Source organism: Enhydra lutris, unplaced genomic scaffold (assembly GCF_002288905.1).
Source record: "Enhydra lutris kenyoni isolate GAN:26980312 unplaced genomic scaffold, ASM228890v2 scaffoldscaffold15, whole genome shotgun sequence".
NCBI classification, from domain to species: domain Eukaryota; kingdom Metazoa; phylum Chordata; class Mammalia; order Carnivora; family Mustelidae; genus Enhydra; species Enhydra lutris.
In genome coordinates, this window is record NW_019154099.1 from 20,423,218 (window position 1) to 20,437,697 (window position 14,480).

A 14,480-nucleotide genomic window follows, 5' to 3' on the forward strand; every position below is an offset into this window, starting at 1 on the left:
ATAACAACAAAATGGATTAAGTCAATTTTAAAATACCTTTGTTTAAAAGGTATTTGGGAGGAAATACAAATCACAATTAATACTCTATAGAGTCATGATAGGGCTATAAGAACAAGTGTTACTGCCCACATATTGAGTTGGAGAAAGTAAACCAATTGAATTAGTGTTGGGATAGGCATTTTGAAGAAAGGACATTCAAATAACAGAGCTAGCATAAATAACATAAATGTAGAGGTTTATAGTGGAAATTCTAAGTGGCCTGGTGTTAGAGTTATGAGTTATGTCACTCTAATTCCTAAAGATGTCATAATATAAAATATTATAATATCAAAATGTCATAATATAAAAATAGGGAGAGACAGACAAGAGCATGGACATAATGGACTATTGGGCTTCCTTTTAGAAATAACTGAGTCTCAGATAAGAGCACAAGAATCATTGAGTATAAGGTTGGTGCTTCTGAAGCTATTGTAATGAAGAATCAGTGTTTTTCCCCCAATTTGTCATGGACCAATACTTGTATAAAATACAATAGAAGTGAAGTTACTAGAAAAGTGAAATTGAAGTGATAATAAACTATAAGCCCTTAATTTTTATTATTAGAGTCAATGGACATAGGATCATTCTATCAGATTACTATAAAATTTCAAATTTTATATCTTCAATTTAAGTAATTATCTAGTGTAGACACATAACAAAATATTTCTGGACTGGAAATTTAACTTTATTCTAAATTAACAATTTAAATTAGTCAGTGGCCCACACTTTTGAGTAACACTGCAATAGGGGATCCAGCTAGGTGGCTGGTAAGTGACTACACTGTTTTTGCAATTGTCCAGTTGAGAAAGACTCATGTGTTTTATTATAACTAGAAGTGTAAAGGGTAGAAATAATATTAATTATAATTAATAATAATAAAAGAGTTAAAATGCTTATATTTTGGATATTCTCAAACTAAAATCAGGGATGATCTTTAGCTTTGTGTCTTAGACAGCAAAATAAAATTTATCCCCCTAGCTGATCTTTCAGATAGGGAGTACTCAAAGACTTTATGGGGAAAACTTTAAGTTTTAGAGTTAGGATATGGTTTAATACATGACTCACTGGTCATGTGACCTTAGGCATAAAATATAGGCTCTTCATACTCAGCATTCTGTTCTAGTAATAATAGTAACAATTACAATACTATATAATATGCATACTATACAATATATATAATTTATATTGTGTATATATACACACAATGTTATTGTATATAATATATACACATATATATTGTATATAATGTATATAATATATATACACACAATACTGTACAATATATACAATATACAATATATACATACAATACTATACTATACAATAACAATAATAGTAACAATTACAAATACTTAATTTTCTACCTGACTGCTTGATAGGTTCACCTGAGTTCTGTTAGGTCAAAATCAAAATAATAAAATTATTCACACACCTACAAATTCGGTCTACCTTCTGACAATTATTTTTGGTAATAGACCCACAATAACCTAAGGAAAAAGACTATTTTCAAAATTTAGTTTAATTTTACTATTTGATACATTTATAAATGACTAATTCTGTTGATTCTACTACTCAAATAAAATTATACTTTCTATTTCTATTCCTCGAGTCATGCCTCTAATACATGTACTCTCACTTGTGTGTGTAAGGTTTCCTGATATATAGGCAATATATTCTGTTTCAATCTACGGACAAAAATAAGCCACCGACCCCACAGCTTTCATAGTGTAGGACCCATAGTGTTTATGATGGATCCCTGCAGCCTGCTCCACAGAGGACACGGGCAGTTTTTGCCACGGAGGTAACCAGCAACCTTTGCTGCTGTAGACACGTGAAGAGGGAGAGCTGCTGTGGCCCCCTCAGAAGGAGTGCTATTGCACTATCCGGGATCACTGCAGCCAGTCTTTCTCCAAACCATGCACACACCCCACACCTCAGAACCATGGCTCTATCACTCTGCTATACAGCTGCTCGGACACCTGAGCCACTACATGGGGAGCAAGCCAGTGTCCTGGACCCTGGAGCTGCTTTCCTTCTGTGAGCCCCTGTGCTCCAGCTGCCAGGACTGCGGCTGCTTAACAGGCACCATGTATCAGACACAGTGTTTCTACCACTGCTCGTGAGCCCGCAAGCCAGACCCGCTGCCATGGGGGCTCCGTCAGCCACAATATCCCTGTGGGATAAAAGAGATCAACAGGCCCCCTCCAGTCTTTGACAGAGAAGACTCTGTCTTCTCAGCCATCATCGCTGATACCGGCAGTCTTGACCACTGAGAATCCCCGCATTCCTCGCTCCTGCTGACTTTGGTAATAGAGCTGCATGACAGCTACACCCCGGGCCTTCACTGCGGCCGGAATTCCCACATCCACGCTGCTGGCACTCCCCACCCCCCACGAGTGAAGATTCTTTCCCCACCAAAACCAGTATGTAAAGTCCAGAAGAGGTAACTGCTCCATCGAATGTGGCGCCATCTACACAAGACTGTAGGAAACCCAAATAATCAGGGAGACAGGGCACCACCAAATGAATACAATAATTATCTCTAGGTGATCCCCATAGGTAAAACCTATGTGGATTATAGGATATCATCAACCAAACAATTTTTACATTATGAGAATGCTAAAAGGAGGAAAAAGAAAGAGACAGAAAGCCTATTTAAAGAAATAATGGCTGAAAACTATCTAAAGCTGGAGATAGATATTGACATACAGGTACATGAAGTTTACAGGTTTCCATGCAAATTCAGTCCCAAAATGACTAACCAAACACATAATAGAACTCAAAAATCAAAGACAAGGGATTTTGATAGCAAAAAGAGAAAAGAAACTCATACAAGGAAGCCCATGAAGGCTGTCAGCCAATTTCTCAGCAGCCGCCTTGCAGGCCAGGAAAAAGTGGGCTGATAGGTTCAAAGCACGGAAAGAAAAAACTATCAAACAAGAACAGTTTAACCACTAAAGCTGTCCTGCAGAAATACTGGACAGATAAAAACTTCACCAAACAAAAGCTGAGGGAGTTCATCACCCCTAGATCTGCCTTAAAAGAAATGCTAAAGGAAGTCATTTATGCTAAAGTAAAGATTCTGATTCATGAAAACAGACTGAGTTTTATCTCACACCAAAACCTATGTTGTTAAAAATAAGACATATTTTTAATATCATATTCTTTGGAATCTAGGACAATTTTTGGTACACTTTTTATGATTCTATCGTGACCATGGGACTATTAGGAAAAGCAAGATGATATTAAATAGTGTTCAAATAAACACTTTAATAAAGTGTTCACTTTATCAACTTTTATAGATTATATACTTATATAAAACCTAGTAACTTAGAAAATAAGGTGCTTAACTCTATGGTATAGCTGTTATTTTATCTTCAGTGATTTTATTTCAAAGTACATGCATACATAATAAGGGGTACTGAGTAGCACAAAATATACTGCTGTATTATTTTTCAAATGCCAGCTATGTTATATGTGAGAAGTCACCTGTTTCTGTGGTGTTTCCTTTCATCCATGACCTTCCTCTTTTTTATTTTTTTATCACCTGCCATACATATAGCATTAAGGTAATAGTTGGGTGAGACAGAACCATTCAAACTGCATTTCATTATAATGGGCATCAGGTAAGAGTTACTAACCCTCAGAGGTTTTAAAACCATTTTCACAAAATTGTGTCAGTTATTGTCAAAACAAATATATTGATATAACAAGTGAGAAGCTTACTATAGTGTATTCAAGAAATTTCAGTAGTGTTTCTCTTTGGTTTCAGAGTATTATAGTCCATAGTTTATCTTAAATTATTTGAAAAATCTTTTTTCAGAATAAACTGATATTGTCTAACCTGCATGCATAAAATTAAATTAGGACAAAACACAAAACAAAGTTATTTCTTTAATTACCAAACAAATTCACTATTTCATAATCTAAGTCAGATACTCCAGGGTACAAATTGCACAGTGTTAATTCACGCTTAGGTGCATTGATGGCTCAGAGCCTTCAGCCTCATGCTTAGCAACACACTAGGTGTGAAATATTACAACACAATTCACAACCTGTCATGTCTTATGGCTTAATTAGGAATGTTTATGATCTTGTTATTCATACTCTATCAGTAATAGACAACTAAAAAAAGAGACAAGGGACCATTATATGCAGAATAGTGTCATCATCATCGCATAAACTGAAAGCTCAAACTGTGGCTTAATTCAGTCTGGAATGGTAGCTAAAGAAATAATGAAAATAAGTATCATAGGAGAGTAGCACAGCCTCAGATACTGTGCCCAGGAAAAGAACTGTGAAGCGACATATGCATGCATTATTTGATCTCATTATTGGACACTTGAATATTTGGGTATATTTATTTAGGCTAGAAAGACATAAAGTCTAATCATCCAAGAAAACTATATAATATATATAGCTTATATAAATATATATATATATATATATAGTCTGAATATATATATATATTCTCCATATTTTCCATATCTATATCCATATATATGGAATATATATTCATATATATTCCATATATTCTCCATATCTATTACTGATAGAGTATATATTCCTCCATATATATATATATGGAGGAAATTGAATTAAACCATCAACACAACAGAGGGTTTTTGACTCTCAATGCCTAAACTTTAAAAAGATGATCTTTTATTCTCTGATGATAAAACTTCCAGTATTTTCAATATTTCTTATACCTAAATGACTACTTAGTGATTCCACAACTGTTGGATTCTATGTTTTTATTTGCATATCTATGTGGTAGTAGATAAATACTAAATAATTCACATCAGTTAAGAAATATATTAGAGGAAAGTTCATTTTAAAACTGTTAGTGTAAAAAGCACTTACAGAATGATCTGAGAATTATAATCAAAAAAGATCTTGGGTGTGAGGGCTAGTAAAATAGGATTAAACAATATATATAAAGGAATCAGACCCAATTACATATAAATATCCTAATTTTAGCTATAATATTTACTGTAGATTTAACTTTTTTTTTTAATGTACTCAGGGCAAATCGATCTTTATATTTGTGTGTTTGTACTGGTCAAATGTCAGTATCTACTACAGGCTGCAGTGCAGAGTAGTAGAAATGGCTACTCAAAAAAGTTTCTTGTGATTGTGTATAAACATCTGTTTCACCCATTAGCTCAAGACTTCAATTGTTTTCCCTGGCCAAGAAGGGTCAAATATTATTTATTATTGTAGCTGGACATGATTTAAAACCAGATTGCTCTGAAATCTTCTGTGAAAGTAGGAAAAGCACCATTTGCTTGGCACTTTCTACTTAATCTGCATTGAATCGCCTTAAAATATTAAGAAAATGATTGCATTGATTTTAACAACAACAAGGAAACTGCTAGCAAGAAACTGATTGTTTCATAAATATATTCAAGTAAACTGGTATTCACTGAAACATATAGATCTAAAGCTGACTGACTTGATTTAGCTGTTAACCGTTACTCATCCATCCATTCATTCAACAAATATTTAGTGAGCACATTGTAAGAGGCAGCACCATAATACACTCCATACATAGTGGTGAATAAAACCACCATCCTCCCTTATATGGAACAAAATTTCCATATAAGTAGGTTTTTACCCCACTTCTTTCTAATATTAAAAATGAGGGTCTTCTCATTTTTTTAATACTGAAACTATTTCATATCATCTGTGGAATGATATAGGTACGCTTTGTATCTCAATGAATTCAATTTCTAATCTCATTTCATCAGAAGCCATGTGGGTAAACCATTTTCACATAGAAAAATTAGAATGGTGGACATATTTTCTCTAAACTTTGTAATTATTGGTATTTCCTTTTGTTAGGTTAAATAATGTTAAAGCAATTAACCAGGAAATTTGGGCAAGAAAAAAAAAATAACCATCCTTCCATATGTGAGAAATTGAGAATAGTCAAAACATTAAAACATTTTTGACTGAATCAATGAAAATGTTCCTCTCTATTGATAAAACATACTTGGCAATTTTTCGACCTTTTATATTACTGCACTGATAAATTGATATCATATGTTAATAAATGTGTTTGATAAAACAAAGGACATATGCAATTATTGACAAACATTCGGCATGAGAGGAAATTGAATTTTTGCCTTCAGTAATTCAATTATATTTAAACTTCAAGGAGAACTAATGGTAAAGTACAGATGAATTTGGTTATCTTAAGATAAAGATATATATGTATATTATATGTAATATATATAATTATAATAATGTAACATATATAATTGTTTTAAGGTAAAGACAAAGATATTAATTACAATTAGTGTCAAAGGGGAAAAAAGAGCACTACCCCCAACTCTTCATTGCATCATCAGTATCTATAGGCATCAATAAGATCATCCAAAAATTGGTCTCTCAAATTAATAATATACAAGACATGCCTCTTAACAACCTCTAGTCACATTAAACTCAATGAGTCAATTACAGCATAATGTGATCTGATTATAGTCAGTTCCTTATTGATTTAAAAATGCATTTAAATGGATTTTAAATAAGATTAAAATGACTTCATAGTTGCAACATCATGTTTTGTTTTTGTTTCTTTTCCATAATCATACTTTCTTCTTTGCATTTATAAATTCTCTCATTTCATTATGAAAGTAATATAAATTTTCATGATTTAATGTTTGTGGGGAAAAGTAAAATAGAGGATCCAAATTATTATTTTATGAATTTATTTAAGACTGGCAATCAATCCTGAAGTAATTTATATTACTTCAACATTCTCCCTAATATGGGTTTATTTTAATATTTTTTTAAAAGTTTAATCTCAATCTTTAATTTTACTTTATTTATTTATAAGTTTCACTATACTATACTCTTATAAGTGCCTTTTAAAACTGCTAGTTTGTGTAAGGAGAATTGATGCAATCATCCTTCCAACACATACCCTTAAATATTAATTTGTTAGTCTCATATGAAAAGAAAAATAATTCACATATCAATATAAAAAAGATCCATGATTATCTTATAGGAAATATTTTATATTACAAAGTTTATTTCAATAACATTATTACTGTACCACAATTTTTTTATCTTCATATTTAGAGGCCAATTGAAACAACAGACACTGGGATTTTTAGCACAGTATGAAGAGAATTAATTATGCATCTCCAATTAAGGCCAATTAGAGTTGTACTTCCACTCCCTTGCACACCATGCAAAAACTCTACCCAAAGTGTCTAATAAACATAGAAAGTTCATTAACATTAAGTTTGGCTTCCATGTCTATTATCATCTCCTGTGGTGTTGTGTAGATTACTAAAATGTAGTGGAAAATTTCTATTAGAGATGTATAGAAATGTATCTATTAGGGACTTTACATATGAAACTTCATGAACACCTTAGCGTTAGTAATATTTCTAGGATTTTGCAAATTTCAGGAAGTTTTGGACTGAATGGTTTGAGAAAAGACAATTTTAAAAATCCATTACCCATTAAAGGTTTAATTCAGGAAGTAATTACTATGCTGTACTAAAATGAGTCTTAAAAGCTCTCTGTAGTTCTTTGAAGAATTATAAATTGTGTTTCTTTTGGCAAATATATATACAGAAATAGAAAATCTTATTACTTCACATTTTCAATGGTTTCTTATATCACATGTATATAAAAATATGTTTTATATTGAAGAGCCCTGTGAACCTGTGAAAATTTAACTAAAAATAAGAGCTATGAGAATTAGTAAGCCAATAAGTATGAGTCTTAATGTTAATTTCTTATATGGGCTAAAAAAATAGTCCATAAATCATAAACACCTTTTGAAGCTGTCTATATGCAGCTTTTATAAAATATTCATTATATTTTGAGGCAGTCAAGATACTAATCTGAACATGACATGTTAGACCAAAACTGAAATTTTCATTTGGAAAACTTTTTTCTTTCTTTCTTTCTTTTTTTTAATTGCGTTATGTTAGTCACCATATAATATATCATTAGTTTTTGATATAGTGTTCCATGGCTCATTGTTTGTGTATAACCCAGTGCTTCATGCACTCTTTGCCCTCTTTAATACCCATCATCAACTTGCTTGTTTCATGCAGAAATAGCTTTTGGATTGATATATATATAGATACTATATTCAGATACAGACAAAATTTTAACTAAATTCTTAATTAAAATCACAAACACCAAATAAATGTCAACAGATCTGGGAAATACTGCTGAGTTCAATTTTTGGATATCACAGACCTGTAATATGTTAAGATACACACATATATAGACAGTTGAATTGCACGAATGCAATTCAATGGAGAATGGCAAGTCTTCAAAAAATGTGTTAGAACTGGGTATCTTTTAAGAAAAACAGTGTATATAAAGAAAAACAATGTACTTTAACTCATACATCAAACTCTAAAAAAAAAAAATTAGTTTGGAATGGATTAAACACCTATAGTGTCCTTATCAAAAAATTTTTAAAAGATACATAGAGGGGCGCCTGGGTGGCTCAGAGGGTTAAGTCTCTGCCTTCAGCTCAGGTCATGACCTCGGAACTCTGGAATTGAGCCCCACATGGGGCTCTCTGCTCAGCAGGGAGCCTGCTTCCCCCTCTTTCTCTGTCTGCCTCTCTGCCAACTTGTGATCTCTCTCTCTGTCAAATAAATAAACAAAATCTTTGAAAAAAAATTAAAAAAGAAGATAAATAGAACTTTATAAAAAATTAAACCCATTTATCAGAACTTACCATTAAGAATATAAAAATGAAAGCTATAGAAGTATTTAATACACATATATATACATATAATATAGGCATACAAAAGTATTTAACATCTGTAAATTTACATTTATACATTATACATATAATATACATCTATATATTTATGTATAACATATACGTATATGTGTATATGCATGTGGATCTGAAAAATGGAATATAAAAGATTTCTACAAATCAATAATAAGATAAATAGCACAGGTTTTTTTTTTTTTAATAGGCAAAATTCAGTCAGACACTTCATAAAAGAGTATATACCAATAACTAGTAGGCACATGAAAAGTTACTCAACATTGTTTCTTATCAGGGAAATGTAAAATAAAACCACAATGAGGTACCACTTCACACACACTAAGATGGCTATAATTGAAAAGCCAAAATGTTGGAGACAATGAAGAGTAACTAGAACTTTCATATTTTGCTGGTAGGAGAAAAAATAGTAGAGCCACTTTGGCAATCTAGTTGACGATTTCTTTAAAATCTAAATGTATGCCATATACCCATTTTATAACACTCCATGTGATCTATTCATTACACTTTTAGATATTTACCCAACATATGTTCATAAAGAAACTTATGCATGAATATTTGGTGTAGTTTTATTCATAAGAACTAAAAACTGGAAAAAAATACAGGTGTCTATCAACAGATAAGAATGGGTAAGAAATTGTACAAATAAATGTAATGAAATTCTACTTACCAATTAATAGCAAAATATAATTTACACAACAATATGGATGACTTTGGGGACCATTATTTTGAGAAGAAGCCGTAGACTGCAAAGAACCCACACGAAATATTTTAATACAAATGAACTTTAAGAACAGGCAAAACAAGGGACTCCTGGGTGCCTCAGTCTGTTAAGCATCTCACTCTTTAGCTCAGGTCATAACCTCAGTGTCCTGAGACCAAGTCTCATGTCAGGCTCCATGCTCTGTGGATCTCAGCTTGAGATTATCTCTCCTCACTCCTTCCTGCTTGTGCTCACTCTCTCTCTCTCAAATAAGTAAATCTTTAAAAAAAGACAGAGAGAGAGAGTGAGAGAGAATGGGCAAAACTAATTTATGGGGAAAGAAGAACAGTTATTGATAATGTTTACAGTAGGGGTTGGTTGAAAAAGATACGAGAGAAATTGCCGAAGTGATAGAACTCATCTGTATTTTGTGGAGGATGTGGTAGGTATATGTTAGTGAAAGCTCACAAATTACTACATTCCAGAACTGTGCAGTTTACTCAAGTCGTCATATATCAACAATAGAAAGATATGTAAGATATGTGTCATTTTATATTATGTGCTTGTGGAGTTTTATGTAGTAAGGTCTTAAGAACTATAAAAATTTTGAGATTTCAGCCTATTTGTAACTGGACAAGTTTGCTTCCCAGTTTTACGGATGGTGGCAGAAGAATCAAGATTTCTAGGTTTGGGTCAAATTCCCATATTACTTATGGTATAAGAGGCAGGATGACCTGTATGTGTGTATCAGTTCCCTTTGCTCCCCAAGTCCCATAGAAGGGATGTGGAGGGGCCCAGGTAGATGCTGCAAATATGCCATGGGTTTGTATCAGAGCTAAGGAAACATAAGCCTAGGAAACCCTCAAGTTTCTAAGCAGGCTGCTAGCAAACTTGCCCCCATATTACCTGCAAAGAGGCAGTGTATTATTTTGTTAAGGAAATGCATCTATTCTCTACCCTGAGGAGAGACAGGATATCTATCTTCCAAGGCTGTTCTCTTTACAAACATCCTTGAAATGATACCTGGAAAATGGTGATTTTCGTTATGAAGAAAGTCCATGGAGAATCGTCTCCCAACATTTGGATATTTTTATTGGGATTATTTGAGAAAATACTAAATCTGTTAAAAGGTTTTTGTTTTATTTTAACATGTATGCATGTGTGTGTGTGTAAATATGTTATATTATGCCAATTTATCTATCCATACACATTTCTATAGGAAATAATGTAGAACACCAGTACTGTCTGTTTTTAGGGATTAAAAAAGAATAAGCTTTTTAAAAAGAATTTATTTATTTATTTAAGAGAGAAAGAGAGCATGAGCAGGGCGAGGGGCAGAGGGAGAGAGAGAATCAGACTCTCTGCTGAGCTGGAAGCCCAAGGTCAGGGGGTGGGTTGGGGCTGTCTCCACACAGGGCTTAATCCCAGAATCCTGAGATCATTAACCTGAGCTGAAGTCAGATGCTTAACCAACTGAACCACCCTGGCACCCTTCCTTTTGATTTCATAGACATTTAAAGATGTTAAGGTCAACTATCATAAATTTTATTCTGGAAAAATCACTTTGTTAAATATTGGATATTTAACTTTGTTAAATATTGGATGTTAAATATTTTGATCATGGTTTTCATGGTTTAATGTTTTTTCTTTACCTTTCTGCATTCTCAGAAATCAAAGAGGATGTAGTTTTGGGGAGTTTTTTATTTTCTCATTCTAAGAATGATGGATGTATTTTGAACTTCCTGGTACTCTCCTGTTTACTGTGGGAATGCTAGCACACAGTCTTTAGAGGTAAAACATATATGATAGAGTAAATTCTTGTTGAAAAAGAAAAGTTTCAGGGGCATCTGAGTGGCTCAGTGGGTTAAGCCTCTGCCTTCAGCTCAGGTCATGATCTCAGGGTCCTGGGATCCAGCCTGCATCGGGTTCTCTGCTCAGCAGGGAGCCTTGCTTCCTCCTCTCTCTGCCTGCCTCTCTGCCTACTTCTGATCTCTCTCTGTCAAAATAAATTTTTAAAAAATTAGAAAAAAAAACTATAAAAAAATAATAAAAAAGAAAAAGAAAAAGAAAAGTTTCAGTCAAGAAAACATTTATCTCTTTTTTGAGAAATAAAATTAAAGCATCTTGATTATAGCAATGGGTATGAAAGTTCAACACTAAAATAACACTTGATTTTTGGGTTCTTATCTTTTATTATTCTCACAATAGCAACCTACAGAACAAAAGAGGAAGTTTATAAGAAAGAAGGAAAAAAATAACAAAGTATTTCCATTCTTGGTGAGAATTTATGAAACTGTTTCTCTATAAAAGAATTATCAAACAGTGAAAAACTCGACATCCTAAGAGTCACTGAAATTGATGTACATTTTATAATTTTTACATTCTTTTGTCAATCATGATGTTTAAAAATTGCCTTCCTAAAAAATACACTTTAATATTTTATACCTTGCTTTTTAAGAGTGCCTCATTCTAAACAACCGAGAAAAATTTGCAGATGGAGAAACAAGAACAAAGGCCCCTTATTTTGACGAGAGAAATAGATTATAAAATAGGTGCTATTTATCTGTAAATTAAATGACTCCTTATCAATACACTAGCACCAAAATGAAAACTGAAGCTATTTAATAAAAAAAGAAAAACAGGAAACAACAAATAATGCAATACATGCTGTGATGCACACACTTATATGGCATGGAATATATTTCAGGTTTTGTATAGATAAATATAAAAAGAAATATCTTTTCAGGTAACACATATAAAGCTTCATCAAAATTTTTGAAATTTTAGGTATCTAAAATAGGGTTTTCTGCTTAAGAACACATTTTCTTTGGTGCACTTTTGCCCCAAAAGAAATAAAGCAGCATTAATGTCTATAATGAACTCAAACATTGTCCCCAAATCTACATTCGGATTCGATTCTGAGGCGGCTTTTCAGCATTCAGGTAACCGTGGATCTAGGTTTCCTGTCTAACCTTAGCTTCTAGGTCCTGCAGTGTCAACTCTATCCTGGTTGGGGATCCTCTCCATCAGCACCTCCATTTTTCTTCAGAAAATGTGGAAGGTCGAAAATTTGAACAGGAAACTGCCTTGCGTTTTTCACCTGCCCACAGCCCCTCCAGACATTTATGATGTGAGGAGGAGCATTCCACCAAGCAAAAGGCTTTTTGGGGTCTTACTGTCAAAAGAAAAGATAGCAAACAATCAAAAAAACTATCTATTTAGAGGTTCAGGGAAGGATACCTTGTTATGGAGAACTTTTCACTGAGAATAAAGGCAGAGCTTCTGGAGGATACAGCCTCTGGGGTGACAGTGACAATGACTTCTGTAAAGGACACAATAGTCTCACCCTGGAATATGCCTCAGGCGTTCGCTGTCTCCTGAGCTATGAAAAGGAGCTGTTGGGCAGATGGCTCTACGGAGAGAATGCCACTTCACATTTAAAAACTTTTCAATTTCACACTATTGCCTTAAGGAAAAATCCAAACTAGAGATGACCTCCAGGTATCAGCCACCCTTAGCTCACTTTCTTTGCTTTCCCTCCCTGCTTATGCTCCAAATCCGCTGAATACCTTGTAATTCCTGAAAGAATTATGCTTTCTGAATCTCAAGGTTTCAGTCTGTGTATTCATGTCATTATACACTGTGTAATAATTCCTTGTCTATTTCTTTCCACAGCTCATAAGCTCTTTCAGAAAAAGAGACTATTTCTTTTCTGCTTTCCAATCTTCAGCCAAACAGTAGCAGGCAAGAATATTAAATGATTTAATGAATTAATTCCCAGATGAATAAAAATTAGAATTTTAAATTAGGAACTTTGTTCCGAGAATTGTACTCTCTACCTAAAGATTGTAACAACTGGCCAGATAATAAGAATGCGGAGGCATCCATTATGATAAAGGGGCCCTCCTACTCATGGCTCTAATTATCCTTAAAGGACTATTACATGTGTTTGGTGTTGAACTATTACTGAGAACTAATTTTCTTTTCAGTTTAGAAAGCAGACATAAATATCAGTTTTACAAACAAAGGTAAATGAACTACTATTGCATTATTTGAGTAAAATAAACAATTTTCAGATTATTTGAATAAATATTGAAGTTTTCTTCATCCCCTAGTACTACTCTAGCAAGTGGGATAATACACTAAAAGCGTGTCTACAGATAAAAATATTTGATATCAAAAAGGAAAAAAAAAGCTATACAAATTGTCAGTATAAAGCTAGCAGATGACCTCCCATCCCCACCACCTCCATTATTAGACATTTTGAGAAGCACCTACAGTCAAGTATTTACTCATGTTTTAATTGGGTCAGGTGACAAAGTTTTTCATTAAGCACTTGGCTGCTGAGTTTATCAAGTTTAATATTTCATTCATGCAAAGATGGTAATTCCTATGTGATCATTTTTGCTAAACACATTTTTTTAATATTATCCATTTCTCCAGGGAAATTATTTCTAGCATCCCTATGATCAAATTAAAAAAACAAATATAACAAAACAAGCAAAAAACCTCCCAGTGCAAATTTAGATAATGGTTGGTCATAGCTATTTCTGTACTGTACACTTATTAATAGAGACCTTCAAATGCTAATTATCCACTTCCAAAGTTGTGAACCAATAACCTAGATATGCATATGTATATATTTTAGAGTAAATTTCAGATTTTTCTTTGTGTAAATATCCAGTGATAGAATTACTGGAACATATGGTAATTGTATTTTTAATTTTTTTGAGGAAACTCCATAATGCTTTCCACAGTGGGTACACTGGTTTGCATTCCCTCCAATAGCATATGAGGGTTCTTTTTCTCCATGTCTTCACCAACACTTGTTACTTCTTCTGTTTTTTTTTTTTTTTTTAGTTTTAGTTTTTATAAACATATAATATATTTTTATCCCCAGGGGTACAGGTCTGTGAATCGCCAGGTTTACACACTTCACAGCACTCATCATAGCACATA

At 33.1% G+C, this 14,480-nt stretch overlaps 1 pseudogene; it reads right to left on the reverse strand.

Moving 5' to 3' along the window:
- LOC111146866 overlaps window positions 1-1,983 on the reverse strand; it is a 66,406-nt pseudogene extending 64,423 nt beyond the window's left edge.
- Between the last annotated feature and the right edge of the window lie 12,497 nt (window positions 1,984-14,480).